The following is a 13564-nucleotide window of genomic DNA, read 5'->3' as shown; positions in this document are numbered from 1 at the left end:
GATTTCTGTCCAAACACACATCAAATTTCCCCTACGGGATGATTTTTGCAAAATGAGTGCATTTTTGTCTGGATTTTTGTCCAAACTCATATCAATTTTCCCCTGGGATGGTTTTTATGTGCATTTTGATGAAATTGAGCATGGATTTCTATCCAAGCATGGGTCGAATTTCCCCTATGGGGCAAATTTTGACACTTAAGTGATTTTTGAAGGGATTTTTCAATCCCAACTGATATCGATTTTTCCTTGGAGGCCTATTTTTGGATTTAAATTGCAATATTTTAATAAATAACCCCCATTTTGATTGCTTTTAAATAATTATTATTTAAAATTTAAAAGCAAATTTAATAACTTGCAATAATTATTAAATGTTTGAACCTTCTAGAAGCAAGGTAGGGTTTCACCAAGCAAGTATTTATACAAGTGTTTTTTTATCCCACATTGCTTGTGTGGTGAAAGTTGGAGGTGAAAGCAAGTATATGAGAGAAACTTCAGCATTATTTTATTATTATTTCTGCCAGGTGTCTCCATGAAAGCGATTTTCTCCAAGTTGGGCGAATTTTTTAGCAAGGCATTTTGTGAAGTGTGGGATTGAGCATTTGTTTTCCTCCATTTTTTCTAGCTTGCTGATCTATTCCTCTTGGCTGCCATTAAAGACCAGTTTTAGATTTTCGATTTTGCTAAGTTTGGCGTTTTTTTCCAAATTTAGCAATTTTTGGTAAAAGTTGGCAAATTCATGATTGAAGACTTGGGCGATTTTTTCTCCACCATTTTTGTTGTTGTTCAGACCTTCATTGCTACAGATTGTTGCCATTAAAAACAAATTTCAGAATTTTGAAAATTTCGATTTTTACTAAGGCGATTTTTTGTGTTTGGGGTATCCAACCCCAACTTGGACAATTTTTCAAGATTGCTGCCATCCTTCATTGTTGCAAATCAAGGCTGCCATTGACATCAATTTTCAAAATTCCATTTTTGGCGCTAGACTTGGGTAAAATATCGATTTTGCTTGGGAGGTGTTTTGGTGCCCTATTTTGATGATTTTCATGCATGTTTGGTGGCTGCCATCACTTCCAGCGTGCTGATTCGCTTCAGATGTGAGATTTGCTTCAGATTTTGACCTCCATTAATGGCTGCCATTAATTTTCAGACTTAAGTTTTTATTGCCCAGTCAATTCCAACTTAAACATTTAGCATTCGGAGGTGTTTTATGGAGTTTTCTATGCATTTTTTTAGACCATTTTATCGTTTTTGCAGGTCTGAAACTCCATTGTTAGGCGGTTGTCCTCAGAAATTTTCATTTCCAGCCACCTAACCAATTTTGGCGAATTTGCTTGGAGTTGTTTCCTTAGCAATTTTTCATCATTTTCAGGGATTTAAACCACTTTGCAAGGTGCTGGTAAGTCTGAAGTGTTCGATTTTCAGACTTGTCCTCAGAAAACTAAATTTTACCAGCCATACTTACATTACAAAAAATGATTGTTATCATCAATAAAACTGATTTTTATTGATTTTATGCACATTTTGAAGACTACAACATGTTTTTGAAGGTCTGATTTTTCAGGTTGTCTTCAGAATTTTGACTTCCATTGTTGACTGCGGAAGGTGTCTTCAGACATTCATTGTGTGAAAACACAATCTTTCACACCTTTCCTTAGTCACCACTTATCCGGTGCGATGTCAAAGTCAGGATACAAAGAAAGGAAAGAGTTGCTGAAGACATTGGAGACTGGATTTTATCCAGAGTTTAAGATTTCATCCAGATGGAAGGAGATCACTGATACCAACATGCATTTCCTGGACTTCGTTCAGATGCAGCGTCGGATGTTCGGATCCAGAGATCAGGTTCCTTCTCCAGCATATGCGAATATTATGAAGAGTGGCATTTTCCATGCCGCTGGGTTTCCAAAGTCCATACAGTGCAGTGAGTTGATCCTGAAATGTGCACGATGTTACGATCCGCTCACAAGAATGATCAAGAGTCCTAAGGGCGTTGTCATCGCCTACCTTGCTGAGGATGCCATTAATGAGGTGTTCGGAATTCCACGCAAAACGGACATGAAGGATGTGACCAAGGAGGATTATGCGGACATATACACGAAGAAGATGGGTGTATGTAAGAATTTAATTAACAAAGAGTGGATGATTGAGCCTAGGTCTCATCATTCCAAGGCTCCCAAGACACTTATGTGCATAGATTTTAAGGAGGAATATAGTGATTTAATATTCGTACTCAATAGAGTGATGGGAATGCCGCAAGGAGCAATATTTCATGGATCGATGTTCTACTTCATCCAGGATTGTCTTAGAGGAACACTAGTGAATTGGTCCAAGATCATAAGTGACAATTTGGATTTCCAGTTGAGGATGTAGAGCGGACCAAGTCATTCACCATGACTTCCTACCTGGTGTACTTGCTTGCACGATTTGTTTCATACAGAGGATTAATATGCAAAAGATAAGTCGGGAATGGGCAAGGACAATTTAAGAGTTATGAATGCTACCCCCAGCTGAGTATGCACAGAATTGAAGACTATAAGAGAGTGAATGATGCATTCACTATGTACATCACATGGATGCTGCAGGGCGGAATCCACAGAAGATTGTCCAAGGAGGCAACAGAGTTAATAGAGAAATATGGATCGTGGTATATACAGTTTCCCACTTTCACATACCTCAAGATTCATGGGTTTCAATCTGAACCCTACAGACTTCCTAGGTATCCTACCGACAGAATGATATTGTTGGAAGTGGTAAGACAGCTTCTAGAGAGAGAAGCACAGGACAAGAATGACATTCCCTATTTCATTTGGGAAGACGTCAGAGGTCTGCCAATCCGCCATAGCTGTCAGCACTGCAGGTGAGGAGATTGCATTCTACAGATTTGCAACATACAAGAAAAGAGAAAGATTTGATCCAAACAAGAAGGTCGAAAGGATCAGAGGAGAGAAGTTCACTCATAAGGTTGACATAGAAGATTATTGGGCTAACCTGATGGATGAACAAGCAGTGAAGAGAAGAATGTGGTCCAAAATGTCAGTGGATTTAATGAGGAAGTGTGGACTTTTCCTCATCCCTGATCAGGTATTAGATGATAGAGATCATACACACTCGCATTATGAGAATGAAATGAAGAAGGCAATCCTATTGCCAAATTGGTCAGAGTCAAAAGAGACTGACCTGAATGTATTGATGAGAGAAGTCTTGAATTTCTCCCGCACATGGGTAGATATGCAGATGAACAAATTAGTTGACATGGGTGTTCCCTTCACTTATTAAAGGATGAAGCCGGAAGAATCTACTTCCGAGCATGATTAGAGGACTGTCAGTGATGTTTGAATTCATGCAGACGAAGAGAGTCAAGCTCCCAAGAGAAGGAAGAACATGCCTAGAGAAGTCAAGGCCAGAGGGAAGAAGATTGAGGATGTAAAGAAGAAACAGAAGACTATCATTCCTCCACTTATCCTTCCTTCACCCCCTCCCAGTGTCTCATCAATTGAAGTGATTGAAGTAACAGAACCGAATAAGGAGACTCAGCAATGTTCCAACACAGTGATACTACCAGAGAATATTCAAGAGTTCCATGCCACAACAACATCTGCACCTCCAGATGAGAATAATGATCAGCCGGAATCCCCTACTGTCCTTTTGGAAGTTAGCTTGGGAAATGAAGTATATGATTGGACTAACGATAATCCTAACGATAATGAGGATGTTATCTCGACATTGAAAGGACTGGATCAAGAAATATGTCTCGATGATGGTATGGAAATGGCCGCTATTCCTGAATGGCTGAAGAGAAGCATGGAAAAAAGTAAACAAATGATAGAGGTACAGCCTATTGATGATATTGATGACTACCTAGCTAGGAGTGCTAAGAAGAAGGAGCCCAAGAGAGCGGAGATTTTGTCACACATAGCTAGAGATGAGACAGGAATGCGGATTGCGCAGATTGTTGTTCCTAGAGCTGGCGTGACAGCGGCCACTGCTACTCCCATGGATTTCCAGATCACTTCAATCGCCCTTGGTCGTCCATCCGCAGGGCAGGAATTCCAAGAGATTGGTGACAACCTCCAGGCAATCAATGCAAAGTTAGACACAGCGATTGCGGAGAATGAAAGGTACAGAGAAGAAAATATTAGACTCAGAGAGTATATTGCAGGGACAAAGCGTGGAGATCCCACCCTTATTTCCCCTATTGCCGTTGACCATGGAATACATTCACACTACGAGGTAGCAAGAGGTACACACTCAGAGGTGGAAAAGTGGATTGAAATCACAAGAAAGCAGGGAGATGATTTCCTTACTCAATTTGTCCAAGCATATGATAAGACAACAACGCTCGTATTCAGAATCCAGTATTTGGAGAGAGTTTGGGAAGAATTCCGGCCTATCCAAGAGAAGACTATTCCACGCCTCCTGGCATTTAAGAAGGTTCCAAATTCCACCTTGGTCAGTGAGAACATTGTGCACAGTGGAGACATATATAATTTCCATGGCTGGTATTGTGCACTAGCCTTGAAGAAATCAGCTTATGAGAACGCCCAATCGAGTTGTATGGAGATGGAAGGATTAATTCAGGACATTCAAATGAAAATCCTTGCCTCGATTGAGGAATTATTGGGTGTTGATGTTAGTGATGCTAGTGGTTTACACTTAGCCGAATTAAGAGACAAGATGAAATTTATGTATTTTTGTCAGTTGGACTCTTTGAAGAAGAGTCAGATAGATGACTTGGTCTCTTTGTTGATTCATGTTCATAGTTCGCAAAAGCTCATGCCAGAATGGGAGAACACTTTGAATGCTTGCTCGGATTCATTGGATGTGATTGATTTACAGCAGGATACTGTTGACGTGTATTTTGTACACAACCAAACACAGAATAAAATACCCAAATGGTACCTTATCCTCTCTTGAGTAAAGTCTCTGAATGTTGAAGATATCGCGAAAAGGATCAATCAGGGTGACTTCAAGGTTCTTCATTGTAGGATCTCTACGTGTGGATAAGCACCAGTGGTCGTTGTAAATTTTGTTTCTTCAAGGGGTGTTATGCACTTTCTAAGAAAGCGTGTCCATGTCACGCTCTTTAGATCTGCAGGAACAGGTTTTCCTAATACTAACAGATTCTCAAAAAAGATCAAAAGATAAGGGTTTCAAGGGATGAATGCTAATCTAATCCTGAGAATGACTCAATGTAGGCTAGACTTGGTAAGATTCTACCAATTTCAGTATTGCCAAGGAATTACAACTCTACTGGAATTGATGCAATCTTCTAAGGTGATTAGTGATTCTCAAATCATCAAGGACTATAGATACTATCATAAAGATACATATCAATATTTCAATAATAATTGAATGTTCAAGCAATCTCAATATCTCCAGTTGACCACACAAGGCGTCCTTACAATCAGTAAGAAACTAGTGGTTTGGATATGAATCTCACCAAAGATCAAGACTTAGTCCTTCAAACTTAAATACTACTTCGACTGAGAATGATTCAAGAAGATAAACAACCATGAAGATAGCCACAAGTATTGCAATAAAACACCATAACTTCAATATTTTATTGATCTCAAAGCCAAATGGACAACAATTGTTCAAAATTCTTTCTTCACTACTCAATCTTGCTACACAATAACTTTCTTCTCTCCAAAGCTCTAACTATTATCTATCTCTCTATCTTCTAATGATCTAATGATCTAATGACAAAATGAAAATGAGTGAGGGTATGTATAGCATCCTCAATTACAATGAATGGCCCAAATCGAAAGAAGATCAATGGCTGAGATTTTGACACCTAAACCCTAATTAGGGTTTGCTACAAAAAGTTCCCCTTTAGATGAACATTATTAAATGCGTAGCCAAATATTTAATTGGCACAAAAGTCGAGGAAACATAGACCAATGAGAATTAAGATGCCACATCATCCTATAACAACCTTTCTTCTAGAACTTTGTTCCCTTTCCTATGCTCCTCCTTAGCATATCCAACGAATCTGGACACAATTCCTTCAATCTCAGCAATAGGAATCTCAGGAAGATTCTTCATTTGTTCCTCCAAGTGAATGACTTGATCAAAAGCCGTGAGAAGAGTCGTTTCCCATCCAGGTTCAAGTTCTTTGATCTTCTCAATCAGGAGCATGGTAGTGACCATCAGGTCTCGTTGCTCATCTGTGATGACATTCTCTTCTTTGCAAAAGATGACCTTGACTCTATCCTCCAACTCTTGGATGTCCACATCTGTCTCAATCTCGATCCGCCTGCCAAGAATGGTACACAATACTTCAAACACCTTATCTTGAATTGGATGGATGATACCTTCAACTTGACTGCATTTGGTGCTAATGTCCTCGAAAAGGACCTCTTTCATCTGGAGTAGAGCTGACCACTGTAGTAGGTTATGAGTTCCTCCATCCATTATCTTTTCTTGTGCCAGGATCCGTCTTGGTGTTTGTCTTATTACTTGCAGGACAGGAATGATAACATCTCTAGTGTGAGCGAAAGCAGCTACAGTTATCATTAGATTATGAATAATCTCAAGGACCTGGATAGCTCAATGAATTGTCTTCATCATTCTTGTTGCAAATTCAACAACTACCGTGTGGGATTTATCAATCCAACAGTTCATAAGCTGTACCAAGCTTTTCACCCTTTCTGCTTCGCCAACCAATTCGAGAGGAAGTGCTTGTAAAGGAGATACTGCTGGATCCTGATGTCTCAGGGGCTGATTGAGATGACTAAAATAGCCTCTCCAAGCACCGACCTCTCTCTCAAGTTTCCTATTCTTCTCCATTTCTTCCTTAAGTTTGTCTTTAAGTGCTTCAAATGAAACGGTTGCTTCTTCCATTGCTTGTTCAGTAGTGAGTGGACCAAGCTCAAATGTTTCTAAGTCATACTCATCTGCAAGAATCTCACCTTCATACTTGTCCACTGCTGGTGTAGCTATTTGCAATTTCCTGGATCCTGTCTCATCTCTTATCACCTTGGACATCTTTGTGGCCATCTTCTTTTCCATTACCTCTTGAGAATTTCCTAGGAGGCTTTCTAAATCAAATACATCTTCTTCCTCTTCAACCACAATCACTCTTGTCAGTCTCTCTTTTAACCAATCCGGAATGGCGGATCTTGTTTCTCTAACTTGTATTTCCTTCGGCAGTGGTTCATCTTCTCGGAGGGGAGATGTCACTTCATCATCATTTCCCTGATCTTCCTGTAGCTCATCAATTCGGGGACATTGACTTGATGAATGTTGAGGTGTCTGTCCCTTCTCTGGCTTATCATTTTGCACCATGGATTCCATAGATTCATCAACCTCAAGTACCATCTTCTCTTGACCTTCAGCTTGACTTGCCTTCTTTTCATGTCGAGAAGATGTGCTTGATGGGCGATCTCGATTGGCCTCTTGCTTCTTCTGAGAAGATTCTCTTTTCTCAGGTCTTTCTTTCCTCTTTGCGCCTCTAGGATGAGAAGTGTCCTCACTCACGCTTGCTTCTCCTTCTTTTGGCCTTGCCTCCAAAGTAAAAGTCATTGATACGTTCTGCTCTCTCAACTTCTGATGTTGTACATCCACCCATCTGCGAGTACATGATAAAACAGGAGCCATCAAAGCTCTCAAGTCTAAAACCTCAGGCTCGTTCCAGTCTATCTTCACTCTTTTATCCTCTTTGTCATAGGACGACTGGAGGTATCTGCCATTATCTTAGGCTTGATCAGCTACTCTATACTTTGCATTTCCTGATGAGATCTAAGGGTAGCCTGGAATGCATCTTTCTTTTAACCTCTAAATCACTTGAGAGATTCATCCAAAAGTCCTCTACCTGAAATTCGTGTTTGTACTTCTTACCAACTGTCTCCTCCATATAACCGTGAGGATCAAAATTCTCCCTCGAGGCAAAGAATGTGAATGAATATAAAGCTAATTCTTTCTCTGCATCTTCCGAGGCTTGAGTATTAGGACATACCTCAACTGAATTCCCCAATATGATGGGCACGGGAACTCCATTTCCATGCTTGTGTCTGGATGCCTTTGCATAAGCTGCCAACTGTCTGGTCACCTCAAGTAGCACTATCCTGTCTGTCGGATATCTCGGCAACATGTAGGGAGGTGAAGGACACCCATGAACTCTGATGTATGTAAACTTTTGAAACTGGATGAACCATGCACCATACTTCTTCACAAGTTCTTGTGGATCTAAAGATAGTCGATTATGAATTCCACCTTGCAATATCCTAGTGATGTTCATCGTGAAGGTATCATTGACTAACTTGTAGTCACCTCTAGGAGGATGATGCAAATGAACATAAGAGTCACAAACTCTCACTTCTCCGGGTCCTCTTCCGATCACTCCTCTGTGAGGTAGCCTTGCATACTCGAAACTCCTAATCAAGGCATATATGACATATGAGCTCATGTGGAATAATTTAGTAGGTCTTAGCCTTCTCAACTGCACATCCAGACAATGGCTAATAATTCTAGCCCAATGAATCGTTCATTTTCCTTGGACTATCACTTGAATGAAGAACATCCACTTCTCGAAGTAGAAGGCTTGAGGAGCCCCTGTAACTCGATTGAGCAAAGTTATCAAATCTCTGTACTCCTCCTGGAAATCAATCCTATGCGGTGTGTTGGGAATCTTGTTCAGGCGAGGACGACTTTTGAGCAACCAATTCTTATTAATGAGATTCAGACAAGTGTCGGGATCATCTTCATACATTGATCTAGCTCCTTCTAGGCTTTTGTAAATCATATCTTTATGTTCTAGAAGATGAAGAGCTTCACTTATAGCCTCCTCTGAAAGGTAAGCTAAGGTGTTCCCTTCCTTGGATACGATCGACCTTGATTGTGAGTCATAGTGGCGAGCACACTCGATCGTCAGCTCATGACACTTGACTGCTGGAGGGAAACCTGCCGCCTTGATGATGCCACTTTCAATTATCCTCTTCGCAACAGGTGATGGCTTGCCAATGTAGGGGACCTCTCGAAACTTCTTCACATTGAAGTTTCCCAAGTTGGTGTCTCTGATATTACTCCACTTGGACACGATCCTGGTCTCCAATTCGTCATTCTTCTGATCTTCCTTGATGAGAGCTGGGCGACTAGTAGATGCTCTTGCCTTTGGAGTCGCAATCTTGATACCTACACAACATTTCGAAATTAGTTCCCTATACCTTGAAGTGTAGAAATTAAAATTCAAAAGGAAGATTAAAGATATTAATTAGGAAACTTCATGATAAATCTAGAGTTATCATTTCCTAATTAACTAATCAATCACTTGGACTTTTCTGAAAAGGTTTCCAAAAAAAACAAGTCTTACACAAGGATGTTAAGATGATTTCTCCATACCTCCCCTTGAGTATTAAACTCTAAGACCTTTGAAAATGGTGCAAGAAAAAATGAACTTCGCTAGGCAAGGTTTAGATCATAGCCCTCTCTTGGATGAATTGCGCCTCCTTTAGCCTTCAAAAGAATAGATTCCACCTTAGTTAGCCTTCAACACTTAGAAGAAATTTGCTCCAAATAAGCTCTATTTCGCACCTCCAATCAGCTCTCCAATTTCGCACTTAAAAGGATGATTGAATGAATGATTAGACTTGATCAAAGCATCCCTATTATATAGAGCGCTCACCCCTAGCTTCCCCTAGGCCGACTTGGCAAAAAGGAGGTAAAAAATAAATAAAATCTCCAAAAGGGGTGGCCGACTTGAAAAATAAAAGCAAATTAATGCCTTGAGCGCTCACCAATGAATTTTAATTTAATAAAAAATTAATTTTAAATGCCTCCAAAGTAAAATTTTGATTTTCTCAAGGCTTAAAATTAATTTATTAAATGCCAAAATGCCTTTAATTTAATGTGAATTTAATTTTAATTTTCCAAATGCCTCAAAATTAGCAATTTTGGCGATCTAATGCAAATTGGAGAATATTAATTTTTAAAACAAGGCTTAATGAAACTCCATGATGATTTCGCCCTGGACCCTCTCTGAGGGTCAGGAGCGATTTTGCAACTTTAGCCTTGAATACTTCGCATCTTGACTCCAAAATCTCCTGGAAGGTAAATTGATATCCGGTTAAGGTGTTGCACTTCAAATTTTGACATTTTGCATGAGGAAAATAGGTGGAAATGTCAATTTCGCCCTGGACCCTCTCCAAGGGTCAGGAGCGATTTTTCAATTTTTAGCTAAAATCCACCTAAATTTGATCGTCGAACCCTCTAGGCCACTCTCAAAGTCCATTTCCTTGCACTATGGAGTTAATTCATCAACAATTTTGAAGGAAATGATGTCTTTAGAGGAAATTTCGCCCTGGACCCTCAGCAAGGGTCAGGAGCGATTTTCCTAATTTTGCTCAAAATTAGCATTTTTCAACGTTCAAAATCTCTTCAAGATATTTCAAATAGGTTTTCTCACTAACTTCCAAACTTTTCTCTATCAAACTTGGAGAAAAAAGTGTGATTTTGGTGTTTTTCGCCCTGGACCCTCAGCAAGAGTCAGGAGCGATTTTTTCAATTTTGACTAAAAATCTTCATTTCGTTATCAAAAAACCTCTCCATCAAGCTAGATCGTGTTAATGCCTCCAAAATAAGCAATAAAATCCTCTTTCAAGTTTTTTCGCCCTGGACCCTCAGCAAGGGTCAGGAGCGATTTTTGCAAATTGGGCTTAATTCTCCATCATTTTTCATTAAAAATTTATTCATCACCTGGCAATGTCCTTACTTTATCCATCTCACCCAAATTGGCTTTGTTGTTGCAAGGTAAAATGGGAGTTTTCAAAATTTTCGCCCTGGACCCTGAGAGAGGGTCAGGAGCGATTTTTGCTTCTTGGCTTAGCATCATCAACTTCTCTAGGCAAATCATCATTCATCATGTTTTTGAAGGGCTTTTCTACCTTAGCACAATCTTGCCTTAGCACAATTTTGAAGGAAATATGTTGGTTTTATGATTTTCGCCCTGGACCCTCAGCAAGGGTCAGGAGCGACTTTTGCAAATTAGGCATATTCCTTCATCTCTAAGTCTCCAAATCACCTCTAAGGCAAAATACATTACATCGTCCTTCTGCCCAAGCGAGATTTTGTCTTAATTCTTCAAAGAAAGGAGAGAAACTTAGAAATTCGCCTTGCACCCTCAGCAAGGGTCAGGAGCGATTTTTGTAATTGCCTTCAAAATCTTGACTCTCCACGATCCTTTTTTACTTCAAGGCAATTTAAACATCATTTCAAGCTCATGTCTAGGCTTAGATTTGTCCAAACTCGGAGGAAAAGGTTGAATATTAAGTTTTTCGCCCTGGGCCCTCAGTAAGGGTCAGGAGCGATTTTCCAATCTTGGCTTGATTGCTTCCTTGTTGATAGTCCAAGTTATATTCAATGGGTAAAGCACACTTGCTTTCATCCATTCCAATCATAAAAATCATTTTGACTTTGCAAGATAAATGTGCTTTTGAAAATTTCGCTCTGGGCCTTCAGAGAGGGTCAGGAGCGAATTTTGCCATCTAGACCAAAATGCTTCACTTTTCATCATGAAATGTCTTTGCTAAGGAAGATTTCATCTTGCTTCATGCTATGAATAAAAATTCATGTCCAAGAAAAGTCAAAAAATATGCTTGTAAAGAATTTCGCTCTGGACCCTCAGAGAGGGTCAGGAGCGATATTACTCTTCTTGGGCAAAACTCCTTCAATTCATCATCTTCAATTAAGTCTGGATATTTTATCACGCTCATTCCATCCTTCACCATGCCTTTGACATCTCAAATCGACCAAACAAGGCTAGAACTGACCTCCATAAGATTTTTCGCCCTAGACCCTCAGCAAGGGTCAGGAGCGATTTTGAGGTTTTCAACAAAATTCTTCATCATTTCAAGTTAAAACTCCTTCAGGCGGGTGGAGAAAGTCATTCATTTTCCATTCATGTCCAACACTTGGTCCTTTTTTCACTGCAAGATGAGGGAAATCAGAATTTCGCCCTGGGCCCTCAACAATGGTCAGGAACGATTTTTCCCTTAGCCTCCAAAATTCATCATTTTTCATGCCTTCAAATCTTCAAAAGCATCAAGTCACGTCCAATCATCCTTCCTGGAGACCCTACACAAAACAAATTAGAAAAGTCAGTGACAAATATGCCTTAAATAACATTTTCGCCCTAGACCCTCAGCAAGGGTCAGGAGCGAAATTACCCTTTCTGGCTAAACTGTTCAAAATTTAAGTTTCCAATCACTTCACAAGGCAGAGTTAGGTCATTTTCAAGGCCAGGAACCAGTTAGCAAGCCTTCTCAAAACAAGAATTTGTGTTTTAGGATGAAGTTCGCCCTGGACCCTCAAGAAGGGTCAGGAGTGACTTCTCTATTTCAGGCATCATCTTACTCTCCAAAAATTGATCAAAACTTACCCAGGCAAGAACACACCAAAATCCTCTTAAAACATCTCAACACTTATCCAAAATTGTGAAGGAAATCCAGTCTACAAGGATTTTTGCCCTGGGCCCTCAGCGAGGGTCAGCAGCGAATTTGGCATTATCAGGCTCTTGATCTATTTCTTCACCTATTCAACTTAGCCCACTAGACTCACTTTCTTCACTGACTGTGTTTAACTGACTTAGACCAGGAAACAAACTAGACCTTACCCTAAAGACCTTCAATCTAGACTTAACCTGAGACCTATTTGACTCCCCTGACAGGCTTACCTTATTTCAACAATCTCAATTCTTCAGGAAGACACTTAACAATTTTCCAAAATTTGACTGGACTTAGCCTGAATGACGTCAAAAGGAACCCTTAAGGTTTAGCCCTAGCCCAGACAGACCACTCACTCACTCAAAACCCTAAAAGCAGAGAGAAGAACAAGCAAAACAAAAGCAAAAAGAGGGGGTCCCCATTCTAATGGGGCGATGTGTGAAATGGTCACAACAGATACCTTGCCTAGCATTTCCATGAAGGAGTTAGATTCAATATTGGCCAGATTCTTGGAGTATGCTAGGAGAGAGAGATGCAGGAAGGAATCTTCTAGAAGATTCCCTATATGATGACTAGGTATCTTTTCATTGGGCCATATGTTGGTGGCACCATTTTTGATGTAACCCTAATTAGGGCAATTCTAGGGTTTTGTTGGCATGATCTCGGCCGTTGATCTTAGATCAATCTGGGCCATCCATTTTGTAAGAGACTCTATATATGCCCCTTTGTCTCTCATTTGTAAGAGAGAGTTTTTGTAGAATTGTTGGTATATGCTACAGCTATTTGAATCCTAATCATTGTTCAATTGTTGGTGATTTTGCTCTTCAAATGTTGTCTTTGCATTCATGGTTCTCAATTCCTCCAAGTTAGATTAGAATTTAGATTAGAATTTATTTTCATGTATGTTAGATTGAATGAAAGATTTGTTGAATTCATTTGTGTGGAATCCTTAGTCCATACCACTAGCCTCTTACCGCTGGTAAGTGTGCCTTGTGTGGTCAACTGGAATTTGAATAAGCATAACTTCAACTATTATGCGTCCGTTGACAAGCATCAACTTGGATGGTGTCTATGTTTGATGGTATTAGTCTGAAAATCATTAAGTATACCTTAGATGATTGCAC

At 39.8% G+C, this 13564-nt stretch overlaps 1 protein-coding gene across 5 annotated transcripts in view; it reads right to left on the bottom strand.

Moving 5' to 3' along the window:
- Positions 1–13564, bottom strand: part of LOC131040382 (probable pre-mRNA-splicing factor ATP-dependent RNA helicase DEAH9) — a 229780-nt gene that overhangs the window by 192166 nt on the left and 24050 nt on the right. The gene's annotated exons all lie outside the window — the stretch shown is intronic.

Source organism: Cryptomeria japonica, chromosome 7 (assembly GCF_030272615.1).
Source record: "Cryptomeria japonica chromosome 7, Sugi_1.0, whole genome shotgun sequence".
In the NCBI taxonomy this organism is placed as follows: Eukaryota; Viridiplantae; Streptophyta; class Pinopsida; order Cupressales; family Cupressaceae; genus Cryptomeria; species Cryptomeria japonica.
The sequence above is the reverse complement of the archived record's forward strand: the minus strand, read 5'-3'. Positions and strand labels throughout refer to the sequence as shown.